Here is a 15276-nt window from a genome sequence, read left to right as displayed (position 1 = left end):
GATTGCATCATCCGTGACTTCTAGGAATAACATGATGCAATTCATATCATGTATGATGCAATACCAGCTTCAGATTGCATCATTCATTGTTTTGCCTAAAAAGCAAGTACTGTCCAAACCCAGTCATGGATTTATTCATAGATCCAGTCAAAGATGTATTTTAGTCATTTCTGGTTTAAATTGAGATCCCTTCCCTTTATAACTCACTTATCCTCCGCCATTCCCAAGTCAAGGGTCGTATATACTGACCCAATAGCATATCTTGCAAACTAGAGCCAATCAACAATTTTAAGCATCATTTTCGTTCTCAGTGTCCCAGAATTAGTAAAGTTTGACTACATTTATTTCAGAAGCATTTTGGCTGTAGAGCAGTGTAGTAGGTATAATACTTACAAGTGAATCCATTAAACAGTCCTTCGAGAGAGAACACATGAATTGGTCTCATCTTTATAATCTGCACCTACTTTCCTCATTTTTGAGCAGAGGTTGCATCCACAAATAGGAAAGCTTAATTTTCATGAATTCCCCATCTATAAAAGGGGATAAAATTTTTTACTCTAGTTCCTTTATGTTAATACTACTTCAGAAAAAGGAAGAACTGCTCCAGGAATTTAGGGGAAAAAGCCTGTGTGAACTTTGTCTTCAATACAGATTGCTGATTCAAATGGTCAGTACTAGAATTGTAGTCTGTATAGTGACCATCAATGCTGCTGATCTAATATTTGGTAAAGGGGACACAGAAAATCTGAGTTCCATAAAAGAGTAAATATCTTAAACGTATTGCACATTTTTCATATTTTTCTTTAAAAGGGACACTGGCAAACCATTTAGGCATGAACTTCAATGTAAAAACACTCATATTTGTTGTAAGTTTAATTCCCTTGTGTTTGTTTATAGGCTGCAATAGTATAACAGTTTACACAGGCCTTTCATTATAAGAAAAACTACAAACTGAAGTCCAAACTCAAGCCAAACAGTTTACATTTTCATTGATAAATTCAGCTTTACAAAGTTGTCATCAAAATCTACAACTCAAAGTGCAAAATCTACTCTGCCCCCTCATCATTCCTTACCCCACATTGGAGTGCAAGTTGAGTTTTGCCAGTCTGGATAGAGCATGTTTTCTTTTTTAAGGCGGTACCTATAGTTTTATACAATGTTGTTGTCCTGGTTTTTAAAAGAGAGAGTATTGCTAATTCAGCTGTTAGAATTCTGTACAGATTAATAATTTCAATTTTAATTTTGGAACTTGTAAAGGGTTGTTTGTTTTTGCTCATTTAAGGCCATGTTACCTTAGAGCAAAACATAGTCTCAGAGTATCGGTAACTGCACAAGATACACCTGATGATATTCATACACTTCATTTTTGCATTTCTGTTAAATATATATTGCTAGTGAACAATGTTACATTTTTTGATGCTATTATACTATAACAATATGATGAAATTTGTTAGGTGGTTTTGATCCACCTGTATTTCAAAATATCAGTGTCTTGGGTTTAATTTTTGTGTTTGGAGTGTTTGAATGTTTCTCTTGCACTCTTTAAAATGATGATGGAAAGATTTTTAGGGTGTGTTTTATTTCTGGGTGTGTTTCAGTTGCCATTAATAAAACATTGTAATGGTAGCTGAAAACCAAAAATGTAATCTCCCATCTCTGCTGAAATGAAGCTATGAAGTTTGAATTTGTCTCTCTTTCCTTGAATTTGTGCATTCCATCACTATTGCACTCATTTGTTTTTTTCTTTTATTCCCTTCCTCATTTACTGGTCGTCTTAGTTTGTCTACAAGGAGATGTTACATTGGTTAACTTGGTTTGTTCACATTAAAGAGCCTTGAATCCACACACCTTTTTACACTGAATTATTTGGTATCTTAATTCACAGTAATTAATCTTCTTTGGAACAGAAGTAACTCTATTTCTCAGTGCGTTTATTTGCTTTAAGTTAGTGTGGACACATTCCTAAGTACTCTATTGGCAGTCCTCCCAGTGCTGTCCTACTCTGCATTGCTTCACACCTGGATTGTGCTGTTTGTGTACTTGTGTTCCCTCCAGTGCTCTGGGATCATTTTGACTGGATGTCACCTATTTGATTTAGGGCATACCTGGCTGTATGCCAGCATCTTTCTAGATACCAGGTAATAGTGAGTTCACATACCAAGAGTCATATACCCATTATATTAGCTGTGCTTCTGTGTGGACCCCTTCAGAGCAAATGAAAGCGAAGAAATGGTTTTCAAGCTGGTCTCTGCTGAATGAAAGCAAAGGAACTACAGCAGAAAAACCTCAAGACAAGGGACAAGAACAAGACTTCCCATAATATAAGCACCTGGACCTTTTTTGTTTGTTTGTTTTTTTTTAAAGATATGATACCACTGCATCCAAGAGTGGTATAGTAGATAGTTTTCCACAATGCAGCCATGGCACCGTGGCAACTTCCCTGGACCTACATATAATATTAGGTCTGATGAGGAGGAAAATTTCCTGACAGCCAGGAACGGCTATACTAGCAATCAGCCTGAAATTGAAGTGGATGGGAGCTTTAGACTTCCTGTAAGTATTAAGTGCTATTGTACAAAATAACTTTATAAGGGAATTTAAGCAATTTTTTTTTGGCTGGGGGGGGGGGAGGGGGGTACTGGTTGCATGCTTCCATGTTGGGCTGAACTACTTGTTTCTTTCTAACTGCATGGTTGTTAACACACTCCTCCAAGAGCATGCTCAAATTGGCATCTGCACCAACACTTAAAGCTATTGAGATTTTATTGCCTTGTCGTATCAAATGCCATGACTATTGGCTTCACGTACCCTCCCCTCCCCCAGGGTTGCCAGGTGTCTGGTTTTCGACTGGAACGCCTGGTTGAGAAGGGACCCTGGTGGCTCTGGTGGGTACTACTGACCGGACCATTAAAAGTCCGGTCAGCAGCACAGCAGGGCCTGGGGCTAAGGCAGGCTCCCTGCCTATCCTAGCTCCGAACGGCTCCCAGAAGTGGCCGCTAGGTCCCTGCGGCCCTAGGCGCGTGGGCGGCCAGGGAGACTCCGCACGCTGCTGTCGCCCTGAGTGTCGGCTCTGCAGTTCCCATTGGCTGGGAACCATGACCATTGGGAGCTGTGGGGTCGGTGCCTGTGGGCGTGAGGGAAGTTCAGAGCCTCCCTGGCTGCTCATGTGCCTGTGGGCTGCAGGGACTTGGCGGCCGCTTCCTGGGAGCTGTGGTAAGTGCTGCCGGGACCCTGCACCCTCTCCTGCACCCTCCCCCAGCCTGGAGTCCCATCCCCCACCCAAACTTCCTCCTGGAGCCTGCCCCCCCCCCCGCACCCCAATCCTCTGCCCCAGCCTGGAGCTCCCTCCTCCACCCCAAACCCCTCATCCCTGGCTCCACCCCAGAGCCCACAACCCCAGCTGGAGCCCGCACCTCCCCCAACCCGCTGTCCCAGCCCAAAGCCCACTCCTGAATCCTTACATTTTACATCCTCCCACACTCTGAACCCTTCAGCCCCAGCCTGCAGCCCTCTCCTACACCCCAAACCCCCAGCCCAGAGCCACACCCCCAGCCGGAGCCCGGAGCCCCTGCTGCACTCTGAACCCCTTGGCCCCAGCCCAGAACCCTCTCCTGCATCCCACAACCCCGGCCCCACCTCAGAGCCTGCATCCCCAGCTGAAGTCCTCACCTGCTCCCCCCACCACCACAACCCTGTTCCCCAGCCTGGAGCCCTCTCCCACACCCTGAATCCCTCATTTCTGGCCCACCTGGAGCCCGCACCCCCAGCCCAGAGCCCATACTCCCTGCACCCCAACCACAGCCCAGAGCCCTCTCCTGCACCCCAAACTCCTCATCCCTAACCTAACCCCAGAACTTGCACCCCCAGCCAAAGCCCTCACCCCTTCCTGCACCCCAACCCTCTGCCCCAGCCCGGTGAGGGTGGGGGAGAGCGAGTGACAGGGTGGGGGGGTGGAGCAAGTGGGGCGGGTCTCGGAGAAGGGGTGGGGCAGAGATGGGGCTTCATGGCAGGGGTGATCAGTTTTATGGCATTAGAAAGTTGGCATATCCATATCCTCTTGCTGTGGTGCTTGCTGCTCACTCCTTGCCTCCCTCCCCACATCCTGGTTCAATGTTGCCCCTCCTTACTGCCTCCACTCAAGATGTTGGCACTATGGGGTTAACATGTCAAACCCATTGCACAGTGGGCATGTTTACTGTAGTGACAGAAACAGAAACAAAAATAGCAGTAGAAAAATATATTTTGGGTAATAGTTGTAGCAATGTGTTGAGATTTTATGTATAACTAAATTTTATATGGTAAATAGCCAAAAATCAGGCTACAGAGGCATGCCAAAATACAGAGAGATTGCAAGGTATTTGTAATTCCCTCAGCATTGTTAACCCTTTAACTCAAATCAGTTACTACAAAAGTTTGTTTATTTGGCAGTGCACTTTGTACTGATATACATGTGTTATAAAAGAGAACTTAAAAGCAAAGATAATTCTCTGTTGGGCATGCACACTGCCAAGGTAATGCAGCCTTCTCAGGGCTACCATATAAACTAGAGTTTTTTTCTTCTTCTCTAGCTGGGGGACGGGGAGGAGGGGAAATGGGCCATCCTGGTAAATAGAAGTGCTTGCATATCTTCCTGGTTTGTCCATTGCCATTTTTAACAAGATTCTTCTATATCTCAGGGTAATTGCGTCCAACGTAAGGATAGTCTGCAGAGGTACATGTGCAGTTACTAACCTACCACCTGCTGGCTACCAATCTCTCAGCCACACACCCACCTATTCACCCTCCGTTGGTACAGAGATCCTATACAAGGAGGAAGTAATTTGGAAAATGTCTTGTCATCTTGAAGTGAACCCTAGATGGGGAAGAGAAGATGGGAGTGGCATTACAAAACTGGAAAAAGCAAATTGTTTGCATGGAGACTAGCATTGGGACATTAAGTACTTGTGCTTTTCTGATTTTCCTTTGCTTGTGCAATGCAATGAGCTGGGTTTATAGGGCCAAATCTCCACCGAAAGGCTGACATACCTCTGAAGGAAACAGAAAAAAGATGACCGTGGCAGTAGGGAACATAGGACTGGAGGGACCTTCTGGGTCTTTGAGATGTTCAGGGAAGTAGTAATTGTGTACATGGCCCCAGAGAGAGAGAGGGCCATGAAGGCAGAAAGGTGGAGGGATAGATTGCTCCAGGAAAGCATCAGAAGTCTCGGAACGGTGCACAATCCTGGAAAGAGACAGGGTATGCACAACACATAGGAAAACGGCTGTGCTGGAGCACATTTTCTTACCAATGTCAAGTGCAGCACATGTGTAGCCCGGGCCTGCAAACTATTGAGAACACTCTATATTGGAACCTTCTATTCAATCAGCAAATTGATGTGGAAAGAACTAGCAATCAACCAATGTGGAGGTGTAGAAGAACAGTTTTGAGTGCCTAACCTACAGGCATTTGTGAGCTTTCCGCTGTTTGCACATGCCACACTTCCGTGATCTTAAGTTTGCACTATGCTATTAACAAACTTATTTCATTCAAGTAGCATTATTTATTATGTATGTTATTTAACTCTATACACTTTTTTTGTACAACTCCGATGAAAAACTTCATTGAGGAATTGCTTCCCCCATCAGTTATGTAACATGCCGCCCCCCGTGTCAATGACCTGTCAGTCATTTCCTTGGATATTTTCTTGGTTGTTGATCACAAATATATCCTGTCCTCAAAAGGAGGAGCACAATACATCCTGACCCTGTTTCTCTGACCACTTTTAGCATTTTTCAGAAGCAATCTCTCGAGCTGTCCATGGTATTCAGAAAGTCTCTGCATCTCCTCCCACCCACCTGTGAGGCTCCTCTCCTGTGCTGTCACAGATGTGGAAAATATACCAAGCAATTATAACACAAGGCACACAGTGATAAACATCTGGTCTTGTCATCAGGCATCCCCATCTTCCCTTCATTCTTCCAAATGCATATGCCAGTGTCATTCTGCAACTACTCAAAATATAGTTAAATAGTTCCTTTCTCCTATCCTAGTGTCCTGTAAAAGGCTTCATAAACCAGGGAAGCAGAGGGTAAAATGACAGGAGGAATCATAACTCTATTAATGTCCATAATGAGGAGCAAAAATTTCCCTGCTCATTCTAGAAAATGTGCCAGAGTTTCTAAAGATTCCTGGCTTCCTGGACTTTTCCAGACCACACCATATTAATGTTTGTTTGAACCTTCTATGGTGATCAGCCAGGCCTTGCAGCACCATGGAGAAATACCCCTTCCTGTTGAGTCTCTCACGTGGTGTGTGTGTGTGTGTGTGTGTTTGTGTGTGGGTGGGTGGGTGGGTGGGTGGGTGGTTAAAAATAGGCATGTGTATCCCAGTTCAGGAACCCTACCCATGCAAAGTTGTCAATAACCTCTTGTGTACTACCAAGCTTTATGAGCTGGCACAGCAGCACTGCCTCAATAGTTGATCTATCAATGCCAAACAAGTGACTACAGACCAGTAGCTATTGCGCTACCAGATAGTAAGGGCCACATGCTTCTCCATGCTGAGTCATATGTTGATGTTCTGCTATTGCAGCTTTAGGGTGAGTTCTGCACAGACCTCTAGGAAAGTAACCTTCTGCAGCCACTGCTGGCCATCCTATTCTGCATCATTACTTTGTCCCACCAGTTGCTGCTAGTTGACTGTGACTGGAAGTGGTGTTGCATCAACTGAAGCAGCTCCAGATAAATGCCCTGTGGAGGTAACTGCTTGATTTAATTCTTTCGTAATGCCTCCATCTGTAGCTTTACTGGTGTGGTATCCAAAGCTGTCTGAGTCTGCCAGTCCAAACTCATCTGGCTGCACGACTGCCAATACATGTGCATTATCCTGCTCATATCGATGACTGTCATGATTGTGGCAGTCAGCAGTGTGTCCTCCGTGCTGCCTGACAGCAGTTTGAAAACATAGATGAGTTAATGGATGCCAGAGAGGAATTATGGGAGTTTTAGTTGGAACCCAAGTTCCAGAATTCATGTAGGTTTCAGTAGGCATCTCACAGTGTGCTGTTAGGAGAAATCCCAAAATGCATAGCGGTGAACAGTGGATATTTGAACCATGGGATATCTTCCCCAACATGCTTCGCAGTTAATTCAGAGATTTGCAGAGCTGGTTAACAAGGGACAAATGTTAAACTGGCCTAACATAGCTGTGGGGACACACTTCAGTTTAATATAATTAATTCTGGGCATTTGGAGCGAACAAACTAACCCGATCTAACCATGCCCTTAGACTCCCTTTTATCCTTTTCTCCCAAAAAACGTGCATTGTACTGATCCTCCCTCTGTTTGGCTGAGAAGACTGGATGTAACTCCTTAAAATCGTGCTGTTCTTTCAGCTGAGCTATGGTAATTGCTAGAGAGCAATGTGAAATGCATCTTTTTGCAAGGAGCAAAATGTATTTTTTTCTGATGTGCACATGGCCCCTATCTGTATGGGGGTCAAGGGACTAACTTGAACATCAGAATTATCTAAGTAGACTATGGACCAGCCTCTTACTATTTGTGTGCCTGTCCTTTCATTTTTGTGTCTTGGCTCACTTTCTATTCTTGTCTACACTGAGAATTTTAAAGACTTATCCCATCCTTGATTTGACACTTCAGGTGTACAGATCAGTTGCTTGAATAACTACTGTTGTTGTCTGGGTCTGCTTTGAATTCCCTAAAATTCCTAGTATAGATATAGCCATTTTCTCTGTTTTATTCATGTATCCCTCTGCAAGGGCAAGAATCCGGCAGGAAAGGATTGTGCCTCCGCTGCTCCAGCATGGGGAATCTTTCCACAGCCTAGTAGAAACAAAAGAATGGAAACTGATGGAGTAGTCACTCACTGAGAGTGATTGCTGAATCACTGAAGTTTAGTGGGGGCAGGTTTAAGAACCATAAAGCTTGACCCAGGGTTGAAAGAATGAGTCTGGCCTGGGAGGTTGGGTGGGATAGAGGCTTACTCCAGGTTTGGAAAATTTAGTTAGTCTGGAACTGAAGTTAGTCTGCAAGTCTGGTCTACCCAGCTTGAAAAATTTGCTCCAGCCCTAAAAGACTTAGGGTAAAAATTTCAATAGCATCTAAGGTGACATAGGTTGCTAAGTTTCATTGACTTTCAGTGGAACTTAGGGCTTGTCTGCATGGGAAAGTTTTATATGTATAACTGGTAATAGTTAAACTAGTATAGTTATACTGGTATAACTCCCTATATATATATTTTTATTCTGGAATAAGAGTTGGTTTTTCAGTTTATCTTAAACCTATTCTAAAGCAACATGTGCTAAGCCCAAAAAAGGCATTCATATACTGGAATAAAAGTTTGCCATGTAGACGAGTTCTGAGGCTTCTAAGTAATTTAGATTCTTTAAAAAAAATTATCCTTACTCTGGCTTGCAGTGTATCTTAGAAGCCTGCTCCAGCTTTGGAAGAAATGGTCATTGTGGGAGCCTGATGTAGATAAAGACCTAAAACTGAGTTTAGCCTAGAAACCTGAGCGTTTTGCACTAGGCCAGTAAGACTTTTGGTTAACCTTAGACCAAGTTGTGTTCTAACTTGGTGGATTTTTATTTTATCTGGGACCCATTTTATAAAGTTGCTATGGGAATTTTTGTAACTGTTATTTCTGATACAGTATATTTTGGGACAGAAAATTAAAAATATTTTTTTACCCTATATCTTTGTAATGCTTCTGAATCTTTCCTGCTGTTTTCCCCCTCCCATATTGCTTTTGAGTCTACAATTAGAATTCACACATTTCAGACCCTCCATGTGACAAATTTTATTTTCAGATCAATTTTACTTGGGAGAGCAATACTGGACAGTGGCTGCTTACTGCATCTGGAGAGTACTTGTGATTCCCTTCTCTGGGAGAATCCTTCAGAGCAATTTTTTAAAATGCAGGGGGAATTTAAATTGTTGTGTTGGATAGTAACGTGACTTTGAGAACTGGCACTGAACAGTTTCTTTTCCAACAGTTTTGGCTTTTCTGACCACTTTGTATCCTTTCATACAAACTCAAACCTACCTGCTTTTTCTAACATCCAATGATTGATCTACCTTAGATATAGGAGAGAAGAGACTTCCTTTTCTTAAAATGCTAGACGTGAATGAATGAAATGGTGGTAAGGATTCTATAGTGTACTTGCTTTCCAAAGGCGTTAGACAGCCTCTTAATAATAAGGTTGTAACAGTTCTCATTTCTACTCCTTGAGACAATTTCTAAAGCTTTGTGAGTACGCTCTGGAACAGGAATTGTCTTTGTATTGCTAGTGCTTAATAAATAACTTTCACACTAAAAAAACCCTCAACATAACTCTGTTAGAGTTAAGAAATGCACTTGAGCAGACTTTAAACTCAATGTTGCTTTATCTGAGAGACAAGGTTGGTGAGATATCTTTTTTTTGGACTAGTTTATTTGATTAATGTCCATATCAACCTCAATTCACATGCACTACCATCCAAATTTACTCAGACTCCTCAGCTCCTCCATACATGCTCCTGCAATTCCAGTATATAATCAGTCTCAATGTACACATCCAATTCCTCATAACTGCTCTCAAATGCGTAACTTGAGTTTCAACTTTATCTAGATTAGAATACATTCCATATAGACAGACAGGTAAGATCTCCAAGCTGCTCTTATGGAAGAAGGTGGCTTCCTATGTTGTCGAGAGAGAAGAGCCCTGTGAACAGAGAAATGGAGTAGTTATTTCTTTTAAGGGCCACCCATGGTGGTCTTAGCACCATGGTGAATAATAAGAGATGGCAGCCGCTTTGAAAATTCTTCATGGAATTCTCAGAAGTAGAACACAATTCTGCAGCCTCTTATCAAGAAGGAACTTCCAGTTATATAGAATAATGGCAAAAAGATTATTAATCCTTAAAAAAATCAAACATAGACAAAACATAAGATTTGAGTGGATTTTAACTACAGAGGAAGTTCTGAAATCTCGTATCCATTGGGAAGATCATTAGGACAAAAGAGCCTGATACAAGGTGCTAAATTTCTTAATTTTTTTAAACAAAAATGAACATTTATTTGTAAATACTCAAAAAATAATTATTTTTACTCAGAGTAAGTATTGTAAGTTTGGGAAGGATAAGCTTTATTTTTCATATGTAACAAAGACCTGGATTACCTGCTTCAACTGCAAAACTAAATTCATTCTTAACAGTGGAATGCCAGTGTGACTGGCACTTCCATAATGTTATATTGGTACATGGTGGCTCTTACCTTACCTCATTTTCTCTCTTGGGCTTTTAGTTGCTGTTAACATCTCATTGTTAAAGATTTGTGGACTTTCTGTATTACCTAAATATTTCCTTTCTTCTAGTGCAGTGTTTCCCAAACTTGGGACGCCGCTTGTGTAGGGAAAGCCCCTGGCGGGCCGGGCCGGTTTGTTTACCTGCCATGTCCACAGATCCGGCCGATCGCGGCTCCCAGTGGCCGTGGTTCGCTGCTCCAGGCCAATGGGAGCTGCTGGAAGCGGCGGCCAGTATGTCCCTCGGCCCATGCCGCTTCCAGCAGCTCCCATTGGCCTGGAGCGGCGAACCGCAGCCACTCGGAGCCGCGATCGGCCGGATCTGTGGACGTGGCAGGTAAACAAACCGGCCCGGCCCGCCAGGGGCTTTCCCTACACAAGCGGCATCCCAAGTGTGGGAAACACTGTTCCAGTGGGATGGTCCACAAAGCCACCAATCTAATTGCATCATTATAGCCTTCAGGTAGAAGAGAACATATGTTCTGATATGTTTGAGATGAGATTATGTTCCTTGTTTTTTAAAAGTGTACAAGGTTTAATGTAACCGATAATTCTAACACCTGCTACTACAAATCTAACTTATCACAAACCAATGGGCTCTTAGAGACTGTCAGTTCCCTGTGCAAGTGACTGACAGAGCTAGTTGGGCCACCTAATGTTTAGACTTCTTGCTTGACTTTTAAGTATCTGTGGACATTTCAAGTAGAGTAAAGGAAATTTTCAGGTAAGCTTGGGTAAAAGTTTTTAATCTAAAAATATAGCTCATCCCTTTCTCTCTCTTTGTTCTGAATGTTCCCTTGTTTTTCTATTTTTTTGTCTGCTTAGCCTTAGCATTTCCAAATTTTAAAACTATTTAACTCTTGCTCTTATTGATGTAAACCTTGCCTCTCTCTACATGTTGCTTTATCAGTAATCTTGTTAGCTGCTATTGCTTGTGGATCATTCTGTAAAACTGCTTTGTGAAGACCAAGAGGCAGGCAGAGCAACAGACAGGCTAGTGAAGGGAGTGTGTGGTGTTCTAGCAGTGTTTTGGTGCTCATTGGGGGTTTGTTTTGCTGTGGGTGGTGGTTTGTTTTGTTTCCCAGATTTACAGGGTTTAGGTGGGAAGCCTATGACAGATACAGAGGCAGCAGTGGTAGTGACCCAAGCAGTGGAAGACACAATGAAGATGACTGGATGTGGAGGTTGCGGCATTTACATGATCCTGGAGGGGGCACCTGAAAAGAGTTTCGTCTGCATGAAGTGCCGCCTGATAAAGCTGATGGAGGAAAAGATCCGAGGATTGGAGCTGCAGGTGGAAACTCTGAGTTTAGAAGGGGGGTCGAGTAGCTGGTGGAGCAAAGACCTGAGGAGTCTGAAGGGAAAAGCTCAGACTTGCAGATGGAAGCAGGACCAAAGAACGCTGAGGGGAGACTGCTGGGAGAGGAAAGTGGACAGTGGAAGCATGTGACTAAGAGAACCAGGTAGAGGAAAAGATGGGCTAGTGAAGGAGAAATAGAGCTCAGGAACAGGTTTGCGGAGATGGAAAATGAAGAAGGGGCACAACAGGTGGTCGCTGAAGGTGAGAGGGCAAGGAAGAAGAGAAGAGCAGCTAGTCCTATAGGAAGAGGGGAAAAGTCAATGGAGATAACACCACCAAATATGAGCCCCAGGAGGATACAGGATGGGTTGTGGAGGATTGCAAGGGCGAATAGTAATCGAGAGGACTTGCAGCCAGAGAGAACAGGGGATAGACCGGAGAATCGCACCATCACCAGGAAAAGGCAGGTCTACGTGATTGGGGACTCCTTACTGAGAAGAATAGACAGCTCTGTAATCAGAGCTGATCCAGAGAACAGAAGGGTGTGCTGTCTGCCGGGTGCTAAAATACAGGATGTGGACTTGAGGCTGAAGAGGATCCTAACAGGAGCGGGAAAGAATCCACTGATTGTTTTCATGTGGGAACGAATGATACGGCTAGATTCTCGCTGGAACGTATCAAGGGAGACTATGCCAGGCAGGGGAAGACGCTTAAGGAAATTGAGGCTCAGGTGATCTTCAGTGGGACTCTGCCTGTTCCTAGAGAAGGGCAACAAAGGTGTGTCTAGATTATGACGATCAACAGATGGCTCAGGCAGTGGTGCTATAAGGAAGGCTTTGGGATGTATGGCCACTGGGAGGCATTCATGGTCAGAGGCAGTAGCGTAGCTAGCGGGGTGCAGGGGAAGCAGTCGCTTCCCCTCACCCCTTTTCCCAAAAGCGGCGCCTACCGGGCCGGTGCTGGGGGCAGCACTGCCAGAGGAGCCATGGGGGGGGCAGGTGGCAGGCGCGGCCGGACAAGCAAGGGGGCCGGCTCCTCAGCCATTGCGCCCCATGCGGCCCCAACATCGCCGCAGGTGCAGCCATCTCCTGCGGCGGCTCAGGGCTCGGAGGCCAAGGGCTCCCTGCAGGGACAGGAGGCGGCGCAGAAAACGTGAACGGCGGGGGTCCGGTGTCTTGCACTGGGGGGTCCCCTCCGGGTGAGGGGCTCCGCGGGGCCGGGCCCGCAGGACACTGGTGCAGGCTGTGCTGTCTGGGACGGGGGGCCCTGGCGTGGCGCAGGCGTCTGGAGCCTCGGATGGGGGGGACGGGACCCCGCGGGTGGGGCCGGGCGGCGCAGCCTGGTGGGGGACACCTGCAGAGCAGGCTGGGCAGGAGAGACTCTCCTGGGACCGCGGGGGAATGGGGGTATCCACACCCCTGGGAAGCCCGCAGGAGTCCTGAGCCGGGCCCTGGGGTTAATCTGGGGGGGAATGGGAGGAGCCAAGGGGGGCGTGGCCAGAGGAGGCGCCAAGGGGGAGTGCCTTTTTTCTGTTTGCTCTCCCTACACTTAGACCCTGGCTACGCCACTGGACAGAGGACTGTTCTCTCAGGATGGACTTCACCTGAGTAGGGAGGGAAATAGATTTCTAGGATGGAGGTTGGCACAACTGATTAAGAGAGCTTTAAACTAGGAATTGGGGGGAGATGGTTGGGAGGTGTCCAGGTAATCTCCACATCGTATTTTAACATTGAGAGGGAAGAAAACTAAGTAAGAAAGGATACAGCCATGGGTAGGAGAATGGACATAAGGAGGAAGGGTAGTGTAGATACCATTCTAATGGGTGATACTGGGGGCAGAATGTCTGGGCCTAATCGGGTAAAGAATGTGAGCGAAGCCAAACAACAAAAATTAAGATGTTTGTACACCAATGCGAGAAGCCTAGATAACAAAATGGTGGAACTAGAGTTACTGGTGCAGGAAGTGAAACCAGATATTATAGGGATAACAGAAACATGGTGGAATAGTAGTCATGACTGGAGTACAGGTATTGAAGGGTATGTGCTGTTTAGGAAAGACAGAAATAAAGGCAAAGGTGGTGGAGTAGCATTGTATATCAATGATGAGGTAGACTGTAAAGAAATAAGAAGGGATGGAATAGATAAGACAGAGTCTGTCTGGGCAAAAATCACATAGGGGAAGAAAGCTACTAGAGGCTCCCCCGAGATAGTGCTTGGGGTGTGCTATAGACCACTGGGATCTGATTTGGATATGGATAGAGACCTTTTTAATGTTTTTTAATGAAGTAAATACTAATGGAAATTGTGTGATCATGGGAGACTTTAACTTCCCAGATATAGACTGGAGGACAAGTGCTAGTAATAATCATACGGCTCAGATTTTCCTAGATGCGATAGCTGATGGATTCCTTCACCAAGTGGTTGCTGAACCAACAAGAGTGGATGCAATTTTAGATTTGGTTTTGGTGAGTAGTGAGGACCTCATAGAAGAAATGGTTGTAGGGGACAACCTTGGTTCAAGCGATCATGAGCTAATTCAGTTTAAACTAAATGGAAGGATAAACAAAAATAGATTTGTGACTAGGGTTTTTGATTTCAAAAGGACTAACTTAAAAAAAATTAAGGAAATTAGTTAGGGAAGTGGATTGGACTGAAGGTGGAGGAGGCCTGGAATTACTTCAAGTCAAAGTTGCAGAAACTATCAGAAGCTTGCATCCCAAGAAAGGGGAAAAAATTCATAGGCAGGAGTTGTAGACCAAGCTGGATGAGCAAGCATCTCAGAGAGGTGATTAAGAAAAAGCAGAAAGCCTACAAGGAGTAGAAAATGGGAGGGAAAAGGAAAGCTACCTTATTGAGGTCAGAACATGTAGGGATAAAGTGAGAAAGGCCAAAAGCCATGTAGAGATGGACCTTGCAAAGGGAATTAAAACCAGTAGTAAAAGGTTCTATAGCCATATAAATAAGAAGAAAACAAAGAAAGAAGTGGGACCGCTAAACACTGAGGCTGTAGTGAAAGTTAAGGATAATCTAGGCATGGCCCAATATCTAAACAAATACTTTGTCTTAGTCTTTAATGAGGCTAATGAGGAGTTTAGGGATAATGGTAGGATGAATGGAAATGAAGATATGGAGGTAGATATTACCACATCCGAGGTAGAAGCCAAACTCGACCAGCTTATTGGGACTAAATCATGGGGGCCCAGATAATCTTCATCCAAGAATATTAAAGGAACTGGCACATGAAATTGCAAGCCCATTAGCAAGAATTTTTAATTAATCTGTAAACTCAGGGGTAGTATCGCATGACTGGAGAATTGCTAACATAGTTTCTGTCATTAAGAAAGGGGAAAAAAAAGTGATCCGGGCAACTACAGGCCTGTTAGTTTGACATCTGTAGTATGCAAGATTTTGGAAAAAATTTTGAAGGAGAAAGTAGTTAAGGACGTTGAGGTCAATGGTAATTGGGACAAAATACAACATGGTTTTACAAAAGGTAGATCGTGCCAAACCAACCTGATCTCCTTCTTTGAGAAGGTAACAGATTTTTCTAGACAAAGGAAACACAGTGGATCTAATTTAGCTCGATTTCAGTAAGGCATTTGATACAGTTCCACATGGGGAATTATTAGCTGAATTGGAAAAGCCGGGGATCAATATGAAAATTGAAAGGTGGATAAGGAACTAGTTAAAGGGGAGA

General features: G+C 44.3%; 1 protein-coding gene across 3 annotated transcripts in view; it reads left to right on the top strand.

Annotated features, from left to right (window-relative positions):
- PDE3B (phosphodiesterase 3B) overlaps positions 1 to 15276 on the top strand; it is a 286919-nt gene that overhangs the window by 12813 nt on the left and 258830 nt on the right. The window lies entirely within an intron of this gene.

Source organism: Chrysemys picta, chromosome 4, assembly GCF_011386835.1.
Source record: "Chrysemys picta bellii isolate R12L10 chromosome 4, ASM1138683v2, whole genome shotgun sequence".
Lineage (NCBI taxonomy): Eukaryota > Metazoa > Chordata > Testudines > Emydidae > Chrysemys > Chrysemys picta.
Note: the sequence above shows the minus strand (reverse complement) of the source record. Positions and strands in the feature narration are given on the sequence as shown.